General features: G+C 42.5%; 1 long non-coding RNA gene across 1 annotated transcript in view; it reads left to right on the forward strand.

The window, feature by feature from the left end:
- The window catches only part of LOC138842022 (uncharacterized), a 39,287-nt gene that overhangs the window by 8,688 nt on the left and 8,778 nt on the right, over positions 1 to 21,821 (forward strand). The window contains exon 2 of the long non-coding RNA XR_011376562.1: positions 19,166 to 19,266. This is a non-coding gene — a long non-coding RNA (uncharacterized lncRNA). The remainder of the gene's footprint in view (positions 1 to 19,165; positions 19,267 to 21,821) is intronic.

Below are 21,821 nucleotides of genomic sequence, written 5' to 3' on the forward strand. Positions count from 1 at the left end.
GGTTGGCTGGTGTGACAGGCATGGTAATTTGCCATCTCTGGAGAGAATAAAAACTCCACTGTACGCTTACATAACATATGTTTAAATATAACCACTATGAGGTCCTGTGCATATTCTGTTAATTTTTTTAAAATGATTTTTCAAAGGCTTAAAAGGATTTTATCTCAAAAAAATTTATAAAACTGATTTGATTGATGAGTGGTTTAAGTCCTTAGGAAGATTTAATATCTTACGTTTGTAACCCTCTCTTGATGTATTTGAAATGTTTAAGAGGATCAATTACATTAAAATTGTCCTTTGAAACAGCCAAGCGGTTTTGATCCATTAAATAGGTAAAGAATATTTAATATTAAATGTGTGAGTTAATGGGGAAAGGGTTGTTCTGATTTTGACTAGAATTCTAAAATTTGTACACATAACATGAATTTGGAGGTTGGAGGAGAATACTGGAGGCTTGAACTATCTCTTAGCTCTTTTGTTCAATGGTGATGCTCTACTACTTGAACCATAGCTCCATTTCTGGCTTTTTGGTGGTCCATCAGAGATAAGTGTCTCTCAGATTTTCCTGCCTGGGTTGACTTTGAACTGCAATCCTCAGATCTCAGCCTCGAGTAGCTAGGATGAGTTACGGGCACCCGGCCTATTTTTATAAGTTTTATATATGCATGCAATGCAGTTTATAACTCCCCTTGGTAACTTGTACTTGGTTATTGTCAAGGATCTTTGGGGCAAATTTTTCAACAGCTTTCCCTACCAATGAATTTTGTATGTACATATACAAGTAGGTCACGATTATAACAATGCCTCAATTATACAGCTGTAACTAGCTTTGAATATTATAATTTAAAGTGATATCATTAAAATAAGCATGCAAACCAATGGTTAAAAGGAGAGCTTTACTCCCAGTTTGTATTTACTCAGCTCTTGAGTTTCTGAAACCAATGGCCAGAGGGAAGCCATAATCTAACCCTCATAGACGGCCACCTCAGAGGGGCTCAGCCTCTTCTCCCATCCCAGCCTATATTAATCCTTCCAGCATGTATTTATCACAATGTTATTATTTACCTTACAATCATAACTTAACACTAAATTTCATATGGATTGAGACCTTCTTAGTGATTTCTACTTCTTCTGTAACCCTAATATTTTCACATACAAACTCTTCTTATTTGGTATTGTCTAAAAGTAATTGGGCCAGGGGGGAAAGAGAAGCTTGAAGCTTAAGATGGGTTGATGCAATGCATTTTAGAAATCAGCAGCCTCACAGACCAAATATACAGCAAAATTACAGGAATCAATAAGCACCAGTGGCACAGGGCTGTAATCTCAGCTACCCAGGAAGCTGAGATCTGAGGATCAAGCCTAGGCAGGAAAGTTCCTGAGACTCCTATCTCCAGTTAACCACCAAAAAGCCAGAAGTGGAACTATAGCTCAAGTGGTAGAGTACCAGCCATGAAAAAGCAAGTGGAGTGAATGTCCAAGACCCTGCGTTCAAGCTCCAGTACTGGCAAAAAAAAGGAGGGGAAGAGGGAGAGGGAGAAAGAGAAGGAGGGGGAGAGGGAGTCAACATTTTCCTTACATATTATCTACCAATCCATTTTCTATGGATATGGAAGTGAGCAATAGTAACACAGAAATTTTGAGAAAAACTCAGGATAAACTTTACTCCTATAAGTGACAGGAAAAAAGAAAGCCCAGCTACCACAAAATTCTTTGATGCTTTATGCATCAAATTGAAAAGTAGAAAGTCAGCCTGTGTAACTAACAGTTGAAGAGCCATTTCTCTCTGCAGGTGGTGTTAATGGAAGGAAGTTTCTGAGTTGGGGAAGGGAAGGTGGCTATAAAAAGGTAAGAAATAAGCCAAGTGCCAGTGGCTCACACCTGTAATCCTAGTGACTCAGGAGGTTGCGATCTGAGGATCATATTTTGAAGCCAGCCTGGTCAGGAAAGTCTGTGAAACTTTTATCACCAGTTAATCACCAAAAGGCTGGAAGTGAGGCTAGGGCTCAAGTGGTACAGTGGTAGCCTTGAGAAAATACAAAAGCTCAGGGACTATGCCCAGGCCCTGACTTCAAGCCCCAGGACAAGAAAGGAAGGAAGGAAGGGAGGGAGGATGGGAGGAAGGGAGAGAGGGAGGGAGGGAGGGAGGGAAAGAGAAGGAAAGAAAGAAGGAAGGAAGAAAGGAGGGAGGGATGACCAATAAAAAGAAAAAGAATGGGCTGGGAAGGTGGCTCAGTGGTAGAGCGCTTGCCTTGCATGCATGAGGCCCTGGGTTCGATTCCTAAGAACCACATAAGCAGAAAAAGCCAGAAGTGGTGCTGTGGCTCAAGTGGTAGAGCACTAGCCTTGAGCTGAAGAGTTGAGGGACAGCACCCAGGCCCAGAGTTCAGGCCCCACGACCGACAATAAAATAAAATAAAATAAAAAGAATGGCAACTCACAGCCTGACCAACTTAAGGCAAGAAGCTGCAAATAAGCCTTAATGTGTCTTATATTGTTAAGCAACCCCAAATTTTCCTGACAGCAATTTGCGAGGGTGGAAAGGACAATCTTTTGGCCTTTGCCTTTAAGTGCAGTCTTCCTCATAAGTTAAACAACTTTAACATGTGTATGTGTCTGTATTAGGTTTATAAATAGCAATGCATTTGAAAGTGCATGAAAGTAGCAAAATATGTATTTCACCCACAGTTAAGAACTTTAAAAAGACCCATTGTCATATAAAGTTCACTAAAACATTAAATGGTACAGTAGCTTTTGAATTTATGAAGAGTCACATATTTAATTAATGACTTTCCTCTTGGTTATATATTATACTTGGTTAAAGCTTTTTTTCCCCCAGACTTAATAAAAAGGCTAGAAATAGCAGAAAACAATGTGAGTATGTAATGATAAAGAAATTATGTGGGTTATTACTAAATTGAAAATAGTCCTTTGCATATATTTAGTTTGAATGTAACTTTAAATGATTCTCTTACATTAATCAATAAATGGGACAAGTCCTTCAAAATTAGATAAATCAAATTTATCCTGGTTGAACACACAAGAAAAGGTAAAACAGTGTAATTTTCCTAAATATATAATGAAGAATAGATGGTTGGAATTGCAGAAGTGTTTTTCTCTTTGCTTTCTTTTTTCTTCTTCTTCTTCTTCTTAGTGTGTGTGTGTGTGTGTGTGTGTGTGTGTGTGTGTGTGTGTGTGTGTGTGTGTGTGTGTGTGTGTGTGTGTGTGTTTGTGTGTGCCATTCTTGGGGCTTGAACTCAGGGCCTGAATGCTGTCCTTGAGCTTTTCCACTCAAAGCTGGTACTCTACCACTTGAGCCACTTCTGGCTTTTTGCAGATTTATTGGAGATAAGAGTCTCATGGACTTTTCCTACATGGACTGGCTTCAAACTGAGATTTTCAGACCTCGGCCTCCTGAGTAGCTAGGATTATAGATGTGAGCCACCAGCACCTGGTGCAGAAGTATTTTTCAAAATTGATTCTGAAGAGAGCTTATGGTGTGTACAGCTTAGGCACAGGAATTACCAAATGCCTCCAAATTACCTGTTTAGAAAGATCAGAATGGCAACATTTATGGCATGTGTGTTATATATTTTTTGCCACCAAAAACAAACAACTGACCTTTAAAAAGGGCATTTCTAAAGGAGCCTGACCCAGACTATTTGCAACTGTGAAAACAGAACAATGAAACTTGTTGAAATTGTTAGGGAAACAGGAAAGGAGGGCTGGAAGAGAGATGGGGGCAGGGTGATTGATTGGAACACATTGTAAACGTGTATGGAAATGTAACAGTGAAATCTCCCTTGTATAACTAAAAGCATGAGAATATAAATAAAAATTATTATTATTTTATTTATTTACATATTTATTTAGTCTGTCATGGGGCTTGAACTCTGGGCCTGGCCACTGTCTCTGAGCTTTTTGCTCAAGGCTAGCTTTCTACCACTGTGAGCCACAGCACCAGTTCCATTTTTCTGCTGGTTAATTGGAGATAAGAGTCTCACAGACTTTCCTATCTGGGTTGGCTTTGAACTGTGATCCACAGATCTCAGCCTCTTAAGAAGGTAGGATTAGAGTCATTAGCCACCAGTGCCTGGCTTAAATGAAAATGTTTAAAGAAAGGAAATCCTTGGGTTTGATCCCAAGGCAAGTGAGACATAGTTATGTCTTTATGCCAGAAAATCTACTGGGCCAAGAACCTAAAACCTGAGGTTGGAGTGGAAAATGGGTCAGTGTAAATTGAATTTGCTGGGTTTCCTGTTTCCCTTTGATGACAGTCAGTAAACTCTTGGTTAACTTCTGGGCAAACACAAGTTCAGTGGGCCGAAAAGGAAGGGAAGCCATACTCAGGCCTAGTGGTGCTCAGGAAACTCTCAGACAGTGAGCTGGGCTCAGTTCTCTGTTGAGCCAGCTGCAGACAGAAGCAGGCAGGTTCAAGAGCTGTTGATACATTTCCAACAGTCAGCTGGTCCCCGCCAGGGCTTTCACAAGCAGCCCTTTATTCTAGCTAGAGCCCTGCGGGTGGCACCAAAACACAATCCCCCTTTCTTTGTTCCTTTAGGACATTTGTCATCTGGGGGCCTTTTGGGTTTTTCCTTTCTCTCTTTCTTTTGCTACTGAAGATGACCAAAAATAATGGGTAGATGGTTGTTACAAGCAGAGTTTTCTTTAGAGTAAGAAAAAAGCTCCTGGCTAAAAATAAAATTATGCTGGATGCCAGTGGTTCACACCTGTCATCCTAGCTACTCAAGAGGCTGACATCTGAGGATCATGGGTTCAAAGCCAGCCTGAGCAGTAAAGTCAGTGAGGCTCTTATCTCCAATTAACCACTTGAGCTGTGTGGCTCAAGTAGTAGAGCACCAGCCTTGAGCAAATAAAAGCTTAGGGACAGCGTATAGGCTCTGAGTTCAAGCCCCAGTACTGGCACAAAATTAAAATAAATAATAAAAATATCATAACAACAGATAAGACAATTGGACAATTTAAAGCATTACAGCTCCCAGCAAATGCTTCTAGCTTTTATCCTAAAAGCTGAGAGAGATGACACCATTCCAGTCTTGGATGGTCATTGGTTAATAGGAATAACAAAAAGAAATTGTTAAGATCACCTCACAGATATACTTGCTTTTCCACAATTATGATAAAACCCTAGATATTGTTGGAACCCAGACTCTACTTCCAGATAAGAGTCTTCAAGGTAATGAAATATGACTTAGAGATAAAATATATGAAATACTTGTAAAATACTTGTAAAAGATATTTGTAAAATACTATCTCCCTTGCAAACATTGTATTGAGTGTTGAAGAGAAAAAGACAAAGCAATGGACAATTGCATCATTCAATAGCTGCCATAAAGAGAAATCCTTATGAGGCTGATAAGCTTTCCCAATTATAAGAATCAGGTGGCCAGGAGCTGGTGGCTCATGCCTGTAATCCTAGCTACTCAAGAGGCTGAGATTCGAGGATCATAGTTCAAAGCTAGCCCATGCAGAAAACTATAAAACTCTTATCTCCAATAAAATACTCAGAAAACCAGAAGTGGTGCTGTGGCTCAAGTGGTAGAGTGCTCACCTTGAGCTGAAGAGCTGAGGGACAGCGCCCAGGCCCAGAGTTCAAGTCCCATGACTGACAAAAAAAGAATCAGGTGGTAGTCATATATTAAATATGTATTTGTATTTGAATATGCCTGAATGCCTAGAATTGCTGGTTGTGAAATTTATATTCTTTAACTTTTTTTTTTACATGTTTCAACACTTTCTACATATTTACATTTGCCATTTCTGCTCTCTACTTCTTTTCAGCCTCACACACCTAATTTCTGTTGACCTAGAACAAGGAAAACCAGAACTTGCATGTCAGAGCCAGTGACTTGCACTGTGGGACAACTCAGAACTTACAGAACACTGAGTCAGCACTCCACCGGTTTAGCTTTCCTCTTCCTGACAGCTGTTTATTTCTTTCCCTGTGATTTCAGAGGGGGAAAAAATATCCAGAAGGGGTTCACTGCCCTAGATCTATCAGAAAACATATGTAAGATATGCTGTCAGTTTCATAGCATTAAAAAAAAATCTAACACTAAATAATCACATGAAGGAAAGTTTTCCCAGGTCTATTTTAAGGCAATCGGAATAATAGAATTTGAAAGGGCCCTTCAAGTCTATGTGATTCCTGGCTTGATTTTACATCTAGGAAAAGCAGCCAGCTTGGCTTCTGGCTTGCTTAGCAAGGCTGTCCAAAGATCGAGGAGCTTTTTGGGGTTGTGGTTGGTGATAGAGAAAGAAACCAGCTCCCCCGCCAGCCACTTACAATGTTATTCATGTCATCATCGAGTATTTTGTTGCAATTATAATTATTGTCAGTTGTGCAGCTTGAAGTCAGGGCCTGGTCTCTGTATCCAAGCTTTTACTCAAGGCTATGGTTCTACCACTTTGAGTCACAGCCCCACTTCTGGTTTTTGCATGGTTAATTGGAGATAAGAATCTCATGGGGACTTTTCTGCCCAGTCTGGCTTTGAACCATGATTCTCAGATCTCAGCCTCTTGAGTAGCTAGGATTACAAGCATGAGCCATGGGCACCCAGCTGCTATTATTATTTATTTATTTATTTATCTTGTCGATCGTGGGGCCTGAACTCTGGGGCCTGGATGCTGTCCTTCAGCTCTTCAGCTCAAGGCAAGCGCTCTACCACAGTACTACTTCCGGTTTTCTGCTTATGTGGTGCTGAGGATGAACCCAGGGCCTCATGCATGCAAGGCAAGCACTCTACCACTGAGCCACCTTCCCAGCCCTGCTATTATTATTTTTGAACAAACCATTATCTGTATGATTCCCACGTTACCAAATGGCTAACACAGAGATTGAGGGGGTGTCTTCATCTATTTTCTGCTTCTATAAGTGAATGCCATGAGCAGGTTCATTTCTAATGCATAAAGGTTAATTTTGCCCAGAGTTCTAGAGGCTGGGAGGCCCAACAGCAAGGCTACAGCATTGGTGTGGCATTTGGTGAGTACCATAGGTTGTCTCATGACATGGGAATGAGCCTGCTAGCTCGCTTCTTATAAAGCCACTAATGATATTCCAGGGGCTCCACCCTTATGATGTCATTGGATCCTAATTGCTCTGCAAAGATCCCACCTCCAAATATAACACATGCATGTGTGATTTTAGGAATTAAGCGTCTATGACCTACACTTTGGGGGAACACAGACAAGCTATGGCAAATGGTCTCTGCTAAACCATCCATCCCTAAGGATGAGGTCCTCCAGATGTAAAGAGACTTGGGTGGTAAATAACATGAATTCTCCTCAGTGACCTTCTCTTGCTTAGGATGTTTTCCTTCTCTCTTTTAATGCTTCAATTTCAAAAAGAAAAAGAAAAAGGAAATCAATTCCAAAGGCGAGAATGGAGTTGAGGATGGATGACCTCAATAATCCAAAGTTGAGAGAAAAATACATGAAAGCGGGTGTGAACAATGCTCGGTGGGAAATGCATCTCCCAGGCTGCAGCCGGGGTTGAAGGTGTCATTTTGGATATTTGCTGGGCACTATACTCAAACATGCCACCACGGGGGAGGAGAGAAGAAGGGAATGTGGTTGGCATTTTGTTTTTAATCTTAAGTTCATTTTTAGATCCTGAAACACAAAATGGAACTCGGGAAGTGTGAATTTACTTGAACCAACCTGAAAAAAAAAAAAAAAAAAGCTTTTCTCCACCTCTGCAAAACGAAGCTGCCGAATTCACAACAGTTTTAATTTTAACACACTAAATAAATACAATAAGCAGCTCTTTGCTCTGAGGTTGAAATCTCTATTTTTGTCTCCAAGCAAACAACAGATTGGAGAGGAAAGTTGCCACATTACGAGTGGGTTATTGAATCTCTGATAGCAACTCCCATGTCTTCCCTCTGTATTGCATGCCAGAGAAAAATCATTTCTTCAAAGATACAAATGGAGCAAACTCATGTTAAAGATTTTTTAAAAAAAGAAATCCTCTTTCCCGAAGCTAGGAAAGGCACTAATAAGCACATTAAAAACATTGCCCTGAAAGAAATTTAAAGTCCAGTTCCCCTTTGAATTTCACAAAAGGCCTGAAAAGAAGGGAATATTAAAAAACAAACAAACAAACAACAAAACCCATGGTCTCCTGGGCCTGGAACCTTAGGACAGAAATATCAAGGTCACTCCAGAACTCAAAAAAAAAAAAAAAAAAAAAGAATCGTGAGCATATGTTTTAATATATGGCTGTGTTTATATCCTCAGTTTCTGTTCCATTCTATACCACTAGTCTATTTTATTTATTTTTGGTTGTGGGACTTGAATTCAGGACCTGGGCACTGTCTCTGAGCTTTTTGCTCAAGGCTAGAGTTCTACCACTTTGAACCACAGCTCCAATTCCAGTTTTCTGGTGGCTCATTAGAGACGTGAGTCTCATGGACTTTTGTACCTGGGCTGGTTTTGAATCGGAATACTCAGATCTCGGCCTCCTGAGTAGCTAGGATTACAGGCGTGAGCCACCAGTACCCAACTGTTCCTTTATTTTTATTTTTTTATGCCAGTCCTGAGGCTTGAGCTCAGGGCCTGGGCACTGTTCCTGAGCTTTACTGCTCAAGGCTGGAGTTGTACCACTTTAACCAAAGTTCTAATTCCAGCTCTTTGGTGATCAATTGGAGAGAAGAGTTTCACTGACTTTCCTGCCCATGCTGGCTTCAAACCACGATCCTCAGATCTCAGCCTCCTGAGTAGCTAGGATTACCCTTTAATCCAGCTATGTTTTTTGTTTGTTTTTTACTGCACTGTTTTGATTAGTATAGTTTTCTAATAAATTTTGAAATGGGGAAGTGTGATATTTCCAACTTTGTTTTTATTTAACAAGATTGTGTTGGCTACTAAGGATGATTTGAGATTCCATATGAACTATAGGGTAGGTTTAAAAATAATTTCTGCAAAACAAGATTTCATGAGATTCTACACATTTAATGGAATCCCTATCAAATATTGAAATACAAGAAATATTAAGTAATATTGAAATATTAGCAGTAGTAAGTCTTCCAATCCATGAATGTGGGCTATTTTTCCATTAATTTAAATCTTTTTTTAAAAATGCAGTTGCAGATTTTATTTGAAATCAAATAATCCATTTTTGTCTTAAGAATTTGAAATGCATGGTATAAAATAAAATATGAAAAGAATGCAGTATAAAAAAACATGATATGATTGGAGCTTTGTTATGTCTTTATACAATATAAAATCAATGATGATTCCGTAATGACTCTCCTTTGATTAACAATACATTCGGCTGGGAATGTGGTTTAGTGGTAAAGCGCTCAAGTTGGGCTGTGTCTCAAGGGGTAGAGTGCTAACCTTGAGCAAAAGAAGCTCAGGGACAATGGCCAGGCCCTGAGTTCAAACCCCAGACTGGTTAAAAAAAAAGATTAATACATCAACCAGGTTCTGGTGGCTCATACCTATAGCTATTCGGGAGGCTGAGATTAGGATGATTGCAGTTCAAAGCCAGCTGGAAAAGAAAAAGGTATCTAGATTCTATCTCCAATGAGCCAGCACAAACATAAGGTTGGGGGCGCACAGCTCAAGTGGTAGATCCCTAGATCTAGAAAGTGAAAGGTCCTGAGTTCAAATCCAATAGTGCACGCGCATGCACACACACATACACACACCACACACGCACACACAGATTGGTACTTGAATGAAACACGATCTGTGATGTCCTTTTGAACCTAGGAATGAAACCTCGAGTCTAAGAGATTTGCAAATAACTGTAAATCCTGACTCCAAGAAGTCATTGCAGATCCTTCCTGAGGAGTTTCCATTAGTGTGGATGTTACTCAGTAAATGTTCATTTCCGAAGGGCCTTGCCTTGGGAAGCTACTAATGCAGGCAGTAGGTTGCCATGGTAATGATTCATTTGGTTGGTACTTTTTATAGATTAAAACATTATACCCTAGAGTCTATTAATGTCAATGCATAAATCTTAAGTATGGCACTTCATTTAACGTAGGTATTTAATGGAATAGAGTCAGATATGGGACCAGATATGGGAACATGCCAGTGTTCATGTGTATTTTGGACATGGAATGGTATCAGAAACATCACACTCTTCAAAAAATTAAAATATATTGATAAAATGTGAGTTAACAGTTCTATTCACTTATTTATACTCATACTATAATTATGTTAATATTTACTCATTAATATTTAATAAACATGCAGAAGTATACCTGTCAGTCAAAAGTTGGTATACATCACTTGATTCTCTATTCCAGGTCCAAATCCTTGGTTCTTTTATTTTGTTTTTATTTATAGGTTTGTTTTTGTTCACATGGGGCTTGAACTTGGGGCCTAGGCATGGTTTCTGAGTTTTTTTGCTCAAGGCTACTTTGAGCCACAGCATCATTTCCTGTTTTCTGGTGGTTAATTGGAGATAAGAGTTTCACAGACTTTGGCTTTGAACTGTGATCCTCAGCTCTCAGCCTCCTGAGTAGCTAGGATGACAGGCGTGAGCTGCTGGCACCGGACTGGCTCTGATCGTCATTAGCCGGGTAGCCTTGAATTCCAGTTTCCTTAACCAGAAAAATGAGAAGCATTATATCTACATTGCATTGCAGTCGTGCAGATTAAATTCATCTCCAACAAGTGGCATCTATGATAGGAAATGACTAGATTGTGATTTCAGGTCAGTAGTTAAGAACAAGAAGCAGGGCGTGCGATACATCAAGCACAGCCTTGCTCAGGAAAGGCAATGGAGAATGATCTCGGTGGAGCTGAGGCTTCAGAGCTGAGGAGCTGCACACAGCCTTCCTGTATGGAGAAGGGAAAAACAAGGCTCAGCAGGACACTGAGCGTGGGATGAGGGTCTATGATGGGGCTGAGAGGGGTGGGGGGAGGGGCGAGCAGTGGGCAGTAGTACATGGGTGGCAGATCCCTAAGGGTAAACTGAGAGCTCTGTGCCTCACAGGGAGAATGACAAGAAATATTCTAGGAGGAAAATTGACAACCTAAGAGATGGGACAAGACAAGTATGAGAAGAACCCTAGGTACCACTGGTCTGAGCAGAGTGGGGTATGAACCCAGGCAGCAGGTGAAATGCAGAGATGTGAGTTTCTAAGCCACCAAAAAGAAGTCTTCTATACAAAGTAGGGATCGGTGATGCCAGAAACAGAAGTGGGAAAGGCCAAAAGTGCCTCGAAAAGCTCCGATCTCTTACGAAGCAGTCGTTCCAAACAGCAATGATAGAACAGCCTATGCTTTGGAAGTGTCACCTCTTGTCTCTGGTTAAACATCTTTTTCAACATGCCTTCATGAGTATTAGCTGGCTTGCTTCCAGCAAGCGAAATAAGACAGGTAGATGCTGCTTTTTTGCGGGTTTAAAAGTAGTCTACAGATTATTTCTGGGAAATCGACAACTATGATACAAGAAAATTAATTGCTAAACTTTATTTTCTTTCTCTCAAAAAAAAAAAAAAACATTTAAAGGGCTCCTTTCATCTAGGTGGTTTGAAACCAAGGTCAAGTCAGTGTGATCAATGAGTTCTCTTGGAATCCTGGGGAACTTGCCCCATGGTCCAGGTAGCAGACACATGCAGTGGAATGGGGAGAAAAACCAACAGCTCAAGTGTGAGCCTTTCTGCTGTCTCCAGCCTGCCCTCTTGTTTTTCCTTTTGTTTGTTTGTTTTCCCCCAAGCTGGGACTTGAACTTGGTATCTGATGCTTTCTTTCATCAGCTGGCGCTCTACCACCTGAGCCACATCTCCAATGCCCTTGCCCTCTTTCTTGAATTGCCTGTGTCTCAGATGCCTATAAGGTGTGGTCTTGTATATCTTACATGCCTACAATTGAAAATCCTTCCACGCTGTTGTCCTATTTTGTTCCACGACATTGCTACCCTTATCCAGTGATCAACATGGGATTCCTCACCTCCTGGTTTGACATGGGATTCCTCACCTCCTGGTTTGTGCCCTGTGTACTCCTTGTATGTCTAGGATGGATCTGATGACTTGATTTCAACGAAGAAACTACAGCAAAGGGCATGAGATGTCACTCCTGAGATCAGGTTATGAAAGATCACAATCTCCGTCTTTTTTTTCTGACTCTTCCCAGATGTTTGCAGAGCTGATAGGGCAAAGCTGGAGCCGTTCCCATGACGACACACTGAGAAGCATCAGGATGTTCCTCCTAATATCTCCTGAGGAACTGAATCCTGACAGCAGCCATGCAAGTGAGCTTGCAAGTGGATCTCTCTCCAGATGACCCTTCGGATGAGATCGAAGCCTGAATGACACCTAGACTGTGTCTTGAGCTGGATAACTCCAGTAAGCTGTGCCCAGATGTCTCACCCACAGAAACTGGGAGACAACACATGCTTGCTAAATCCCTAAGTTGGGGTGCTGCCATAGATAACAAAGATACCCAGTTGCTAAGGCTTTGATGATAAATTGACTGCCATGAGAAATGGAGAAGTCTTCCTAAACTCTCCTAAATTGATGCTTTCCTGGAGTTTGAAGGAATTAGTTAAGGGAATGCACAGTCTCCAGATACCTTTTCCTGTGCCAGACATTCCCCCCCCCCCCCGCCCCCAGTCTCATCCTGCTCCCTATTCTCTGGAAGAGAGCATTCCCCTCACCCTCTGCCTTGAAGTTGGGTTTTTCTGTGTATTTATTGTGTTTGCTTTTTGACCATCCTGGGGCTTGAATTAAGGGCCTGGGCTCTTTCCCTGAGCTGCTTTTGCTCAAGGTTAGCACTCTACTACTTGAAACACAGCACCATTTTCAGCCTTTTCTGAGTAGTTTGTTGGAGATAAAGAGTCTCACAGACGTTTCTGTCCAGGCTGGCTTTGAACCGTGATGCTCAGATCTCAGCCTCCTGAGTAGCTAGGATGACAGGTGTGAGCCACTGGTGCCCGGCTTGGAGTTGTTCTTGAGCTTCCAAACTTGGCATAGATCCAGCCTATTCTTCTGTACCCTGATCTGGATTCCTACAACAGAGCCAGATTGCTCCATGTTCTAGCTGATCTTGTTGACTTATTTCTTTGTAAGCTTTTTTTTTTTTGGGGGGGGGGAGGGTCCAGTCGTGGGGCCTGAACTCAGGGCCTGGGCGCTGTCCCTCAGCTCTTCAGCTCAAGGCTAGCACACTACCACTTGAGCCATAGCACCACTTCTGGCTTTTTTTTTCTGCTTATGTGGTGCTGAGGAATTGAACCCAGAGCCTCATGCATGCAAGGCAAGTGCTCTACCACTGAGCTACCTTCCCAGCCCTGTTGACTTATTTCTTAACTGCAGCTGGATCTGATGTACAATTTATAACATTTCTTGGCCTTTGCACTGAACCTACATCAAGCAAATCAAGACAACCTTGACAGTGAGTCCTGCAAGATGGTTCAATTTCATGTCCCAGTAGTATAAGGCTGACCACTCCTGATGCTCATCCATGGTTCATGGCTCTTTGGCTGTTCTTCTACATCTTGAAGGAGACATGAGCAATCAATCTCTCAAAGGCGTGTGCCAAGTTCTGAGCTCATCTTCTTATATTTCCAGGGGGCAGTGGATGGGACTTGTGGATGTGCCAGATCTTCTGGGGGAAGATGTGAACGCACCAGCTCCAAGTAGAATTGTCAGCAGGCACCGCCATCAGAGCCCAGCAGGGAGAGTGATGCGGGGCTGAGAATCTGTTCCCAGGCCCTCCTTGGCAGAGATGAGGCAGACGATTGATTTGGAGCCAGGAAAACAGAATAAATGTTCCTTTTCCTGGCTTCCAAGGGCTTCCACGCCGATTGTGCCAACTTCCCTGTCCAATCTGTTCCTTGTGAGGAGCTCTCTGCTTTCTAGTCCAGAACTATTTACTGAAAAAAAAAAAAAAACCCTTATCTAGTGGTTAAACTTCACAGATAGTATATGGATAAAAATAATCTTTGCACAAAAAAGTAAATACTGTATGCTTCATTTTTATGATATTGAGTGTGTATGGTGTGTGTGTATGTGTGTGTGTGTGTGCGTGCGTGACTGGGGCTTGAACTCTCACTCAAGGCTTGTGCTCTACTACTTGAGCCACACTTCCACTTCTGGCTTTTTACTGGTTTGTTGGAGATAAGAGTCTCACAGACCTTTTGTACCTAGGTTGGCTTTGAATGGAGAGTCTCCAATCTCAGCTTCCTGAGTAGCTAGGATTACAGGCATGGGCCACTAGTATCCAATCAACAGATTCTTCTCTTTTTCTTTTTCTTTTCTTTTCTTTTTTTTTTTTTTTTTTTTTGCCAGTCCTGGATCTTGAACTCAGGGCCTGGGCACTGTCCCTGAGCTTCTTTTACTTAAGGCTAGTGCTTAACCTACAGCGCCACTTCTAGCTTTCTCTGTTTATGTGGTCCTGAGGAATTGAACCCAAGGCTTCATACATGCTAGGCAAGCACTCTACCACTAAGCCACATTTCCAGCCCCCAACCCGATTCTTAGGTGGAAATCAGTTCTCCATATTCCTGGGTTTTACTTCTATAGATTCAAGATAATAGAACTAAAAAAATTCGGTATACCAAATACACACAGACCTTTTTCTTATCATTTTCTAAGAATACAATATAACAATTACTCACTTAGCATTTTACATTCATAGATATTTCAAACTATCTAGAGATGATGTAAAGATACAGGAGGCTGAGCACCAGATTCGGGCAAATGTAATGTCACTTTATATAAGAGACAATTTTCTGTGGATCTGAGAATCTGTGAGAGGTCCTGCAACCATCTGTGACCTGACGCAAATTGGAGAGGTGCTGGGATAGTTGAAGGCAAAGCCTTTATAGAGCTTCTGAGAGCTAGATTACTACCAGAATTACCAGATTGACAGAGAAAAGCTGGGCTCTGCTGGCTCACACCTGTAATCCTAGCTACTCAGGAGGCTGAGATCGGAGGACTGTAATTCAAAGCCAGCCCTGGGTAGGAAAGCCTGTGAGATTCTTATCTCAATAAACGACCAAAAAGCTGGAAGTGGATCTGTGGCTCAAGTGGTAAAGCGACAGCCTTGAGCAAAAAAATGCTTAAAAGATAGCACTCAGGCCCTGAGTTTAAGCCCTAGGACTGCCCCCTCACAAACACACACACACACACACACACACACACACACACACACACACACACACACAATGACATGAAGAGGTTTATTATCTATTACAAACCAGAATCAAATGACCTTCCCATGTAAATAATAGGGAATTTTTTTCCCAATGAAAAATGACAAAATTAATCATGCCAAGTAGCATTGGTCCCCAGTGTTCTCCCAAATGAAATGATGATTCCCCTGGGTGACCAATTCTGGGATTAATCCCCATCAGAGAGGTTGTTGGAACAGCAATGCTTTGATAAAATGAGGATTGACTACTGGCTTAGAATGAATGCACTGATAAAGACAAAACGTACACATTCTTCCCATGCAAGACTTAACAAGGAGAACAAAAAACCCCACTTGTGCTGCTGAGTGCATTCTATCCCAAACAATGACAACGTTTAGGGGTTGATGCTATGTTTTGTTTTGCCTTTTTTTTTTTTTTTTTTTTTTTTTTTTTTTTTTTTGCTATTGTGCCAGCCCTGGGGCCTGAACTTAGGGCCTGGGCACTGTCCCTGAGCCTTGTTGCTCAAAGCTAGTGCTCTACCACTTGAGCCACAGCTCCACTTCTGGCCTTTTTAGTGGCTGATTAGAGATAAAAGTATCATGGACGTTCCTACCCGTGCTGGCTTTTGAACTATGATCCTCAGATCTCAGCCTCCTGAGTAGCTAGGATTACAGGCGTGAGCCACCAGCACCCGGCTCTGAGTTGATGCTATTTTGTCTTTTCTTTAGATTTGCTCAGCTCTCTCTGAAAGCTGTTGTCTGTGTTCCTTGATACTATTGTCTAGGGTGAAGATAATTGTGAAAGAAAATGGAGAATTACTATCCATTCTTTGATGCCCACATTTTATTTGAACTTGAGAACTTGACCAGAGATTTTTGTTCTGAATCAAGGCTTTTGTTGTTTCATAATAGGGTGATGTAGTAAATTAAGGTTGAAGAGGAGAAGATAGTGAAAATGGGGATGGCAAGAATGTATCCAGTGTTTTATTTCTTATGTAAAAAAGAAAATCACTCTCAATGCCAAGTTTAACAAACAACTAACAACTACTTCATAGTACCATCTAGTGGTGATATCTCCAGCTTTGCATTCAAGTGACAGATTTCTTTAGCCTGAAATTGCAAATTCTGGTCAACATCCCACCCCCTTTCTCTTTCCCTCCTTCCCTCCCCTACCTCCCTTTCTCTCTTCCTCTCCCTTCCTCTTTTCTTCCCTCCCTCCCTCCCCCCCCACTGTAAAATGCTAGAAGAGGAACAAAAGAGAATGGTATCTTTTATTCCAACACTGTTTAAGATAAAGTAAGCAAGACTCCAGTAGCTCACTTCTGTAATCCTAGCTACTCAGGAAGCTGAAGCCTGAAGGATTTTGATTTGATGTCAACTCAGGTGGAAAAGTCTGACTATATCTCCACTTAACCGGGGGGGGGGGGGGGGGGGGGGGGGTGGGGGGGGTGGGGGGGGAAACAAAGCAAAACCAACAAACAAAACCTGGACTAAATGGAGTGTGGCTCAAGTGGTAGAGTGCTAGCCTTGAGCAAAAAAGAAGGGCAGAGGGACAGCCCAGGCCGAGTTCAAGCCCCAGGACCAGGACACACACACACACACACACACACACACACACACACACACACACACAACCCCCAACTAAATACATTCTTTACAACTAGCAAATTAGATTGCCACAAGAATTATTCCCACTTAGTAAGAAGCTTTGAAGGCCTTTCCATGTCAGAAAATATACCGTTATGAAATTATTCCCTTTCCCAAGTGCAAGTTTATGACTTCTTTTTTTCCAGTCAGGTCTGTAATGTTATTGTCTTAAATTGCTCCCAGGATTTCAATATGTAATCAACCATGCACTGATAAACCTCCTTGCTGAGGAGTCTTTGGGAATGTCCACATTTATTTATTATCCCATAGGAGCAATTCTCACATGCAATCATACTTTCCATAAAGAGAGAAAAATTAGAAAAAATACCATTCAATGTCTCTATATACAAACAGCCCTGTCAGTGATACAGTTTTAATTTCTAAAATTACCTCATTTACATCTAAGGACCCATTGCTTTCAAGACCATTAGCACAAAACCAAAGTCCTGGAGGAGACACAGTAGCAGTTAGTACATGGTGGCTAGTGCCAGATACGATTTCCCTAACAGGGTTTACAATTCCTCACGCTTTCTTTCTTGTTCCTGTTATTTCCTAAACTCCCTGTGGAATGCATGTAACACATACATGTATGAATGTGACAGAACTCCAGATGCCACTGCTGAAGGTGGAAAGGCAACATTGTTGGCTGGTGTAATTCTTCAGACAGGGCCAGCATCAGGTAGAGCTAGCTCAGGCGGCTCCCTGCCCTGCCCCTGGCCCTGGTGCTGCTCTTCCAAGCTCAGTTAGCTTCCTTCCCATGGGCTCCTTTGCACACAGCAACTTCCGTGCCCTCAGTTCAAGTCCCACTGTGATGCTGGGTCACCTTCACTTCATCATGGAGATGCTCTTCCGTGCAGTCTCGGGTTCAAGTCTTTGTTTCTTCATCCTATGCATTCCGCTTCCCCTGCTGACTCCATCGTTTTGGCAGAGACGTCCTCTCTGTTCACTTCTCAAGAGAAGATGACCTGTGATACTAACTATGACCGGTTTCCTTAGTTTACCCTCATACTTGTCTGTTCAGTCTGCTGGTGGCGAGTGACACCCTAGCATTCATGTCCAGCCCTTAGCTCTTCCCCAGGTACACAAGGGGACAGGTTTGTGTGTGTGTGTGTGTGTGTGTGTGTGTGTGTGTGTGTGTGTGTGTGCCTAGGTGGTCCTGTGATAGGTTTGGCCATCAGAAGAAGGACAACAACTCCAGTCCCAGGAGGCTAAGATCGTGAGCTCCTCCAGGTTCTCTTCCCCCGGCATGGGGAAAAAGGCCCTGTGTCTAAACACAGAAGAAGAAATGGGGTGGAGGAGGAGGAAAAGGAAGAAGAAGAATAACAACAAGGAGGAAGGAGGAGGAGGAAGATGAAGGAGAGGGAGAAGAGGAGGAAGAAGAAGAGGAAGAAGAAAAAGGAGGAGGATGAAGAGGAGGAGGAGGGAGGAGGAAGAAGATACATCTTAGCCAGGCACCAGTGGGGCTCACCCCTGCCATCTTAGCTACTCAGGAGGCTGAGATCTGAGGATCATGATTCGAAGCCAGCTCAGGCTGGAAAGTCCATCAGATTCTTATCTCCAATTAACTACCAAAAAGCCAGAAGTAGAGCTCTGGCTCAAATGGTAGAGCACTAGCCTTGAGCATTTAAAAGCTCAGAGACAAGTTCAAGGCCCAGGACCAGTATCATAAAGTAAGCAAGGAAGGAGGGAAGCAAGCAAACAAGCAAACATCTTGGGGTGGAAGGAGCCTGGGTCACAGGATGGAGCCACCAGCCTCCCTGGCTTGGCTCTTGTCATGCCAATCTGCTGAGAAGGCAGGGCATCCTTCTTCCTATTCTCAGTGACCAGGTGCTGTGTGAATCGAGTTCTCATGGGGGGCGGGGGGAGGAGATGGCGGGGGTACAATGAAAGGAGGAGATTTCTCTCACTTCATACTTGCAGATGTTTTGACCTGCGGTCCAGTTGCTCACCATTACTTGGAGTCTGAAGCCCAGCTGCCTCTGGTGGCAGTCTCCATGGTCTCCATGGTCTCCATCCACCATAGGATAAGAGCATGGCCCTTGCTGAGTTCACAGCAGCTGTAACTAGCGAACAAGAAGGGCTGGAAAGCGTTTCCAGTTGAAGATAACTGGCCACACACATGGCCACCTCTCTCTCTTTTAAGTCTTACTGTAATCACCAAAGAGGTTGTTGTTTTGTCAGACATAAGGCCTGGGCTGTCCCTGAGCTCTTTCACTCAAGGCTAGTGCTCTCCCACTTTGAGCCACAGCTCCATTTCTGGTTTTCTGGTGGTTCATTAGAGATAAAAGTCTCACAGACTTTCCCACCCAGTCTGGCTTTGAACCTCAGTTCTCAGATCTCAGCCTCCTGAGTAGCTAGGATTATAAGCATGAGCCACCAGCACCTAATGAGATATTCTTTTTCAAAGGAGAAGAAGTGGGGAGATATATTAGAAAACTGAGAAGAATGTTTTGAAGAGAGACCAGAAGGTACAAAGTATTCTTGAAGATATACAGCAGATGGAATCAGGTTGGTGGCAGTTCTAGAATTTGTGTCCAAAATAAATCAGTTAGCATTTCTCTGAAAGAAGTTGTGCTAAAGTTGAAGTATCAAGAGTGGGTGTTAAGGCTGTAGGAAAGGGCGAGCACCAGAGACAGGTGGTGGTTGTTTTTTTTGAGGGGGTGCCAACATTGATACATACCAAAAGGTCAACTCAAGGCTCATTCCTGTAATCCTAAAGACTCAGGAGGCCAACATATCAGGATCATCGTTCAAAACCACCCCTAGCAGACAATCCTCAAGAGTCTATCTCCAATTAACCAGCAAAAATCTGGACTGAAGGTATGATTCAAACAGTAAAACACAAGCCATGAGTAAGCAAGCCAAAAAAAGCTCAGGGACCTGAGGTCAAGTCTTTGTATGGGCACAGAAATAAAATAGAAAACAAGTCAAGTGACTCACAGAAACTGTCATATCTAATGACATATCCTGCTAAAATTTAGCAGGTTCATCTATCAGAAAAGCCCTAAAGTCCTGGAAAATTAATTACAAATTCTTAAATTAAAAGAAAAAGTCAAGTTGCTGGGTGCTGGTGGCTTACACCTGCAATCCTAGCTACTCAGGAGGTTGAGATCTGAAGTTCGAGGTCCAAAGTCAGCCTGGAAGTCTGCGAGATTCCAGTTAACCAGCAGAAAACTAGAAAATGGTGCTGTGGCTCAAAGTGGTAGAGCACTAGCCTTGAGTAAAAAAAAAAAAAAAAAAAAGCTTAGGGATAGTGTCCAGGCCCTGAGTTCAAGCCTTGTGACCCACCAAAACAACAACAACAAAACAAACAAACAAACAAAAAAAACAACAGAGTGAGCATTTTTGCAAGAGAATGGGCCTAACTGAAGGTCTAGTCAGACTTGAGAGTGAAGGAGCCCTCCCAGAATGCAATGCAAAACAAGACACAAGGAAGAGCCCTGAGCAAGGCAGTGGTTGTCAGGAGTGTGAATCCAGCTCTGTAGCCCATACAATGCTTGAGTTCAAATCCTGCCTCTTCCTCATTCTGGGGTAGGCCACACAGCCACTCAGTATCTTCAGCTGTGAGCTGGGGACATGTAGAGAGCAATCTTCTGGGACAGGTATGTGATACCAGGTAACTGTCAGGCTATCAAACCACATTCCCATGAATGGATTTAACCATCGATGACAAAGACAGAGCTCTCATGATCCAGTCACTTCCCCCAGAGCCCCACCTTTCAATGATGCAGAATTGGAAACCGTGTCTTTTACCCATGAGCCTTTTGGGGGACAGTTCATAGCCAAACCATATCACTACCATTGCTTTCCCCTTGTTTGCTAGGGTTTCTTTGTCAGTGCATTAAGTGTCTGGAAGCTGAAATCCTGAGAGAGCTTGCCTTATCCCTCATGCTGCAGCCTTGTCTACATGAGGCCTAGTGCCTGTGTCACCAGCTGCCACCCAGCTGTCCTCAGGACTGCTGGCGCTGGCTTCTTATTGGTGGATCTTAGGGCCTGGATACTGTTGCCTTGGAGAAATCTGTAACAAAATGTGTGGGTAGGGACTGAATTCTTCCTGATTTATTCTTTGCTCTTAAGAGTTGTGCTTATTCCCTGAGGAAGCTTAACATCAGTTATGGCTTTCTCCTGCTTTATTTTTCTTCTGTGTATGCTTCTGAGAGCGTATAAGTTTAATGTTGTTTGGTGCCGGTACTGGGGCTTGAGCTCAGGGCCTCTCCCACTTAATTTTCTTCCGCTCTAGGCTGGTGCTCTACTACTTGAGTCATGCCTCCACTTCTGGCTTCTTTGCTGCTTAATTGGAAGGAAGAGTCTCTCCAATTTGTTTGTTCTGTCTGGCTTTGAATCATGATCCTCAGATCTCAGCTTTCTGAGTAGCTAGGATTACAGGCATGAAGCACCAGCACCTGGCAAATCAGGCTATTTTGACAGGTGAATGAGCAGAAAAAGGAAGAAAAGCAAAGGTCTGCTGTGTCCCAGTTAACTCTCTAGCCCTTCATGAAAGAGATGGAGAAAAATCACCAAACAACCAAAGAAACTTTTCTAAATTCAGGTCTCAATGGTTTAGTGGGAGGAAACCACTTTCTGGCCTGACTTTTACGACAGTGTCGTTTAGACGCCATATTCCATTCCTCCTGGTCTCATGGTGAGCTCAGGCAGAGGGGACATTATGAAGTCTCACATAACTGTTCTTACAGTTATGTCCTCTAACAGCCAGCGGGATCAAAGACAATTTAGATGTTAGTGTGGTACAATTGATTCAGGAAAGAAACTTTCTCTATCTCTTCCATATAGAGCATGCCCAAGCTTTTCATTAGTTCAGAATCCAATTCTTTATAATTAATATGCTTTATGTTATTATGGAGGTGATGTACAAAGGCATTTCAATTGCATGAGTCAGGTCATGAGTACATTTTCTTTTGGACAGTGTCTTCTGTTCCCTCATTCTCTTCCTATTTCCTGTCTCCCGTCTCCACCCACAAGTTATACAGTTCATTTTCAGTGTCCAGTGAACTTTCCTGCTGCACTTTTCCACCATTTTCCCTTAGAATTCTGTGCCCTCCCCT

Source organism: Dipodomys merriami, unplaced genomic scaffold, assembly GCF_024711535.1.
Source record: "Dipodomys merriami isolate MVZ:Mamm:240054 unplaced genomic scaffold, mDipMer1.0.p SCAF_33, whole genome shotgun sequence".
In the NCBI taxonomy this organism is placed as follows: Eukaryota; Metazoa; Chordata; class Mammalia; order Rodentia; family Heteromyidae; genus Dipodomys; species Dipodomys merriami.